The sequence below is a fragment of the Apteryx rowi genome, unplaced genomic scaffold (assembly GCF_003343035.1).
Source record: "Apteryx rowi isolate R43461 unplaced genomic scaffold, aptRow1 scaffold_237, whole genome shotgun sequence".
Lineage (NCBI taxonomy): Eukaryota > Metazoa > Chordata > Aves > Apterygiformes > Apterygidae > Apteryx > Apteryx rowi.
In genome coordinates, this window is record NW_020448719.1 from 300,151 (window position 1) to 306,417 (window position 6,267).

Consider the following 6,267-nt stretch of genomic DNA (forward strand, 5'->3'; position numbering starts at 1 on the left):
CCGGCGCAGCGCTGGGGGGCACCTCCCCCCTCCCTCGGCGCTTAACGGCCGTTAGGGGCCGTTGCGGCGGGTGGTGCTGTGCTGTGCCTCGGCCCCACCGGCCCTAACGGTGAGGGCCGCCGCTGCGAGAGGCCCGGCTGCCCTCCCCCCGTCACCGCACGGCTGGTGCCTTATCGCTTCCGTCGGTTTGTCTCTCCCTTCCCAGGAGGGAGCTGACTTTGCTGTGTTCTCTGCAGGACACCGCGGCGGTTACGGCAATCTCTGCTTACGCGTGCAGTATTATGGTACGAATTAATACTTGTCCATAGGCCTCTTCAAAAGAAGGTTACTATGGAAGGTGAAAAACTAGAAGATAGAGGAAATGAGGGTTCCTGTGGGTTTTCTTGTCCTAAATTATATCTCTGGTTATTAATTGCAGTGAAGGTAGCATAGGGAGGGGGAAAGCTTTCGTCCCTTTTTGTTGGTTAATTTGCAAGTAATAATTTGAGGATGAATGAATGCATTGAAGAAAGCAGTTGCATCGATCCCATCTGTTCATATGGCACTCCCCAGTATGAGAATACCAGAACTCTGCTGAATGTAATGTATCGTAAATGCATCTTGTATGTCACTGCATAGCAAATTTAAGCTTCTGTACCGAATTTCACAAAGTCCTTTACCAGTCGTTACAGTTCTGCTTCTGGAGGAGAGAGAAGAATAACATGCAATGCTGACAGAGATTTAAGCACATTTGCACAATTCACAGTAATTTCTGAAAATGCCTGGATCCAAGGCTTTTAACAAAAAAGAAAAAAGTGTATGCATTATATTTTGTATTCAATAATGCTAAGTAATTATAGTCAAGTTATTAATACCAAGAATAATATTTTATGTAGCTACATAAAATAATGTTCATGGTATTGCTGACAATTATCATTATTTTCTAACTGACACAAACTAGTAAGAGCAGTTAAATGTAAACAAGATCTTCTAGTAAACTGTTCATCAATTTTTCTCTAAAATGTCTTTGACAAGAAAGGTAATTGATCATCCTGACCAGTATTGACACTCCCTTAATAAGATTAACAGTCCTTTAACAAGGATTAAAATTAGCTTCAACTAGTATTTTAGAATGTGCCTATTACTGATGAACCCCCTCAGGAAAAAGAGAAAAAAGTCAAATGTTAAATATTGCCAGTTGTTTTATACAGATCTTGACAAAGAATTACAATTGCAGTTAGTTCCCCTAGAGGTAGTTGTAAGCTTAGCTAAGAAGGTAGCTAAAACATGTTCGTTGCTTCTATAGCTACAACAGCAGGAGTATAGTATTTCACTTATACTACTGAAGTACTTATTTCACTCATAAATTGACTATGTACAGATTGTTGATGCTGTAGTGTTTTACCTGTATGTTGTGGAGATTTTAATGATAACAGCATTCAGTCTATACAAATGTGCTATCCTGAAATAGCATTAAAACAAGCTAAAAATTCACCTTACAAAATGAACTGTTTATTTTTTAAAGATTTTTAAAGATTTTTTGATGCAAAACAGATTTAGATGCAAATCACAGTAGTTCAACAAGGCTTTACAGTGCATTTTTTAAAAGAAAATTATTATGAGGTTACATGTTTATCTTTTTTGTTTTTCATATCAAATATGCTCATTCTTAAATTAACTTTTTCACTATCAGCTCTGCAAACACTACCTGTTAACTAAAGTCAAAAAGAAATCTTCCTTGCTTGTACAGTTTTGTTAACAGGAATGGTAGGATGGCCCAGATTCTTTCTTTGGTACTGTCTGTGCCTATCTACATTAGGATTATACAGCTATAACCTATAGCAGGCAGTTAATTTGCATGATAAGCATGAAGTCAGGAATCTAGGTAACTCAGTATGACTTCTGCATGGGTCATAGAGGAGGTAAACTCTAAAGTTATTTAAGTCACTAAAGTCAAAAGACAGGATTGGGTGTCTATTGCCAGCTCTTTTGTTGAATAGCAGTGCACTTTTTATGGAGGCATTTCCATGGTAGAACCATGTTCTAAGAGGAGGACTCAAGATGGTGGAAATCATGTTACTTCATTTTTGCCTCCATATTTTTCACCTTGGTCAAAAAGGGAACTTGTTTTCTTCTGAGGCCCACTGAGTTAGGCTATTTCAGTTAATCACCTACTACCTAGCATTTCTGTGGCACGGGTAGAAATGGTACTCTCACCCATTGCGGTGACTTTCTCTCCCCATGTCTCACAGCAGTGCAAGAGGCAACACTGAGAGGCTTCTATCTCTGATAGCTTTAAAACTAAGGCTGCTGTAGTGACTCAGATTGGGCTCGACCTGAGAATCTTGTAGAATGCAGCAAGGGAAAAGAGACAAAAAGCGAGAGCCAAGATGGAGTCCAAGGGCCCAAGGAGGAGATGGCTAAGGAGGAGTAACAAGCAGAAGCGTGGGGTTTATGAACACAGCGGAGGGAAAAGAGGGTGAAACAAGATGAGGCTAGATAGCAAGAATTGGGGAAAAAGCTAGAAAATGAGGATTATAAATATTACAAGACAAATGGAAAAAAATTGAAAGATAATAAATATGAAAGGAAACTGACTTGCTGGGGAGAGGGAAAACATATTGGGATTTGTTTTTTATGTCAGTCAATCTAGCTGCTAATTAGGATAGTACCTAAAAGAAGCAGGAATAATAAATACCTTTATAATATGTTGAATTCAGGCAGCGACAAATTCCCCTTTGTAAGATCTCTCTCAAAACCCAGGTCTTTCTTGGGAATAGAAATCCATGCAGCTACATACGGTAATAGTTTATTCTACAAAAATGTAAAGTGTCTTTAAAATACTCTACATAAATGCACTGTGGGGCTCAACAAAAAGTAAAGAGAATCCATATAGACACCCTCAATGTTTTTGGTTTACAGTATTAGAGATTATTTATGTCTCTTTAAATACCATCTTATATTAGTTCTGGATGGATCAGCATTTCACAAAGCAGCGAAGTTCACTCACACAAAGAAGGCAGCATATGAAGAAAAGTAAAGTCAATATAGCACTCCATGAATATATCAGATGAGTTTTGTAGATGCACTCTTTGGATGAAGAAAGATAATGTGTAAGTCTGGTCAAGAAGTGTCTTGATGAGTTTGAAAGCTCACTTAGACTTCCTTTCTGCCTCAGTTGAGGAGAGCTGAAAATAGGTACTAGATTATCTAAATCCTCAAGCTCCTATAACCCAGCAGCATATCTTTAGAGAGGAGTATTGCTGTTGTACATACATGCTGCTGTTCATACCTGTAGTTTAATCCATGCTTAGTTTATGTCACCTTGACCTGAATTCAACTTAACAGGATAGAAGCCAAATGAGGAATTAGTGTTGGGAGTGCAGGCTCTGTTCAGCCTCTGAGTCAGCAGAGCCCGAAGTGTTGTGCAGATAGTACCATTCAATTGTGGCAGAGATGGCTGTAACCAAGGAGTGTGCCATTTTTGTTGGAGAGGCTAAAACCATAGATTATTGTGTGTAGATTGAGGGAAAAAGTAATATTTGCAGTCAGAAGATGCCATTGCTCTTAAATGTCATAGTGCTGAGATAAACGTCTTTCTCAGTTGAACTCAGAGGGAGTTTTGCCATTGACTTCAGTGGGGCCAGAATATAATTCTTTGTATATTTTAGCACATAGGGTATCAATAGATTTAAGGCATGAGACAGTTTGAGGCCATTACTCAATCACGTGTTATGGGACTGATGATTACACAGACCTGTATTCTCTAATTTTCTGATCAGCATGTATGCAGAGTATTACTTGCTTACAGAATACAGATCCTCTCCTCTCTTCCTCTTTAACCACGTGTCTGTAGCTGTGGAGGAAAAGGATTTTTCCTAGTCTTGCACCAATTTATTAAAATGGTATTCAACAGAAGAATGCAGCTGGAATTTGTTGGGCTGCAAGGAGATTTCACATTTATGTATATTGTTGTATGTATATTGAACCTCTGCAAAACTAGTGAATTTTCACTTAAGTGAACAGTCCAAATATAATTTCCGGAGGATAGAGTGCAGAGTTCTTCTCAGTTACATCAACCCTAGGCCAGTTGTCATTGGAGGCAGAACTGCCATTTAGATTGCTATATTTTTCCACATTAGTACAAGTGCACCAACTGCATACACGTGTTCAGGAAGCATTTATCATTAAGTTTAAACTGCACTGATAGCAGTATCTAAACTAGCTAGTTTAAAGCTATTTTTGCAACATCTAAAAGAGTTGCAGTTGCTGCTCAGTGTAATAGTAGATGAAGCTTGGGTGCCTTCAGCTGGTTTCTAGCAAATTCCTACAGCTTTACATCTCACAGGTATTGTGGGGACGTATTTAGTATACAGTGATGGTAAAGGTTATTTGTCAGATGCTTCATCCAGTGATTGCTAACACCAAATGGTAACCACCATACTTAGCTATGAACAACACTTTCTAAACTAAGTTAAGAGAGTACCCTTATATTTTCCTCTCTGCCTTTCAATTTTAGGGTGCTAAAACAGTTACCAGGTTATGTTACTCTTCAAAATCCGAGTTATGAAGAACTTGGAGAACCGATGACAGGTGATATGCCTTTTTTATGTCTGGCTTGCCGGTGTGTTTGCAGGGACTATTCAGCCCATGTCAGAAGTGGGCAAAAGATATTAGCAGTTGAGGGGGAACCTGCTGTTTGTGAAATGAGTTAGCTTTAACACAGAAGTTAGATTCCAAGCATCTGCATCAAACTCTGTGCGACAAGTTCTTGGAAGGTCTGCAGATGACATGGGAACTACTGTATGCCATTTCCTCAAATAGCAGGGGTGTGACATGAGTGCAAAGCAAAACGTCAGTACTGCACTGTTTCTACTCTGTTCTTGGTATAAAAATGATGTCATTCCCAATAGCTGCCAGTGCCAGTTGACAAGAACTCTGCTTTATAAAAAATAAATGCAAATATTTTGCTTTATATCAGCTATGGTAACCACTAGCCATATCAGTATTAGATTTTGGCACATGACTAAGTAGTAACAGTTTTCTGACAATAACATAAAAATTCAGCTTAGGTTTTTAATTCAGTTTTCCACAAGAATAATCCAAAATGAGTCCAACTGCTTGGCAGAATAAAATCATGTTTGCATAGCATGTTCACACTAGCTCTGGAGAAGAGCAGTGATGCTACCTCCTTTGACGTTTGCAGCTTTGCCATGTCATAGCTGTAAATAAAACTCAGTTTTGGTCAAAACTGAAAAAGAGCAGAATGCTCGCAGTTGATGTCTGAACATTTTGTCTCTATTTTAAAGCTAGGGTTTATTTTCAACTGAGCAACTTTGTTATTGATAAAGCACTGAGGCTTGGGTTTGAGTGATCAGACAGTTTAAGAAACTGAACTTTCACCATCAAATAAATGTAAATATCTTTATTTTAAAAAATGTTAATGGCACCTTAGAGGCAGTCATGACTACACAACAAAATATACAAAAATTGTGTTTTAGTTGTTGCATTTTTCCGTAGTACTGCACAAAATGAAAATAATGTGAGAAACACAGTAGATTACACGCTGAGACAATTAACTTCAGTCAACTAAAACAGACAATTTTTGGTACACATCTGTACTACTAGGCCCAGATACCCTGGCAAAAAAAAAAAAAGAAAAGGTGACATTGTGCAAAACTTTCCAACAACAGTACAACTGAATACACTATACATACAGTAAATCAACAATATAAGATAATTTGAGTATTCCTCATGCAGTCTTTATATACAGCATCTTGTCGGGTCTCCCAAAGTTAGATTTTTATAGTGCTTTTTTAGGGAGAGTAAGCAATTCCATTAACAAACTAAAATTTTCTTAGTCTTGAACTGCTGTAATTTAAAATTGTGTGATTGTTTCTCCTGGATTCTACTCAGCATCAGAGACCATTGAAATTTTTTTTGAAAACAAGCCTTTTATAATCTTCTCCCAAGCTTCAACACTTGCATACTGGCTTTTAAAAAGAGAGCAATATAATTAAAGTCCATGTTGTGGCATCATGGTAAATGAAAAAGCAGATAAAAACTTGCTTGATTAAAAAACAGGGGAGTAAACTTGTCTGATTGCTATTCCTAGATGGACTTCTAGAAGTGATTAAATTGTTATCCAAGTAAAAAGTGTTTAATTACATTAATCTGTATTTACCTTCTGCTGTACTATTGAATCCAGAAGTAAAATGTCTATATCGCAGTGGAAATAGGCTTGGTTTAAAAAGATTCCATGCCAACTAAATGAAACAAGTTTTGGGG

The 6,267-nt window shown here is 37.9% G+C and overlaps 1 long non-coding RNA gene across 3 annotated transcripts in view; it reads left to right on the top strand.

Annotated features, from left to right (window-relative positions):
- The first annotated feature begins 70 nt into the window (after positions 1–70).
- The window catches only part of LOC112966205, a 19,790-nt gene continuing 13,593 nt past the window's right edge, over positions 71–6,267 (top strand). For all 3 annotated transcript variants that reach the window (XR_003253536.1, XR_003253535.1, XR_003253537.1), the window contains exons 1-2: positions 71–284; positions 4,499–4,572. This is a non-coding gene — a long non-coding RNA (uncharacterized LOC112966205). The remainder of the gene's footprint in view (positions 285–4,498; positions 4,573–6,267) is intronic.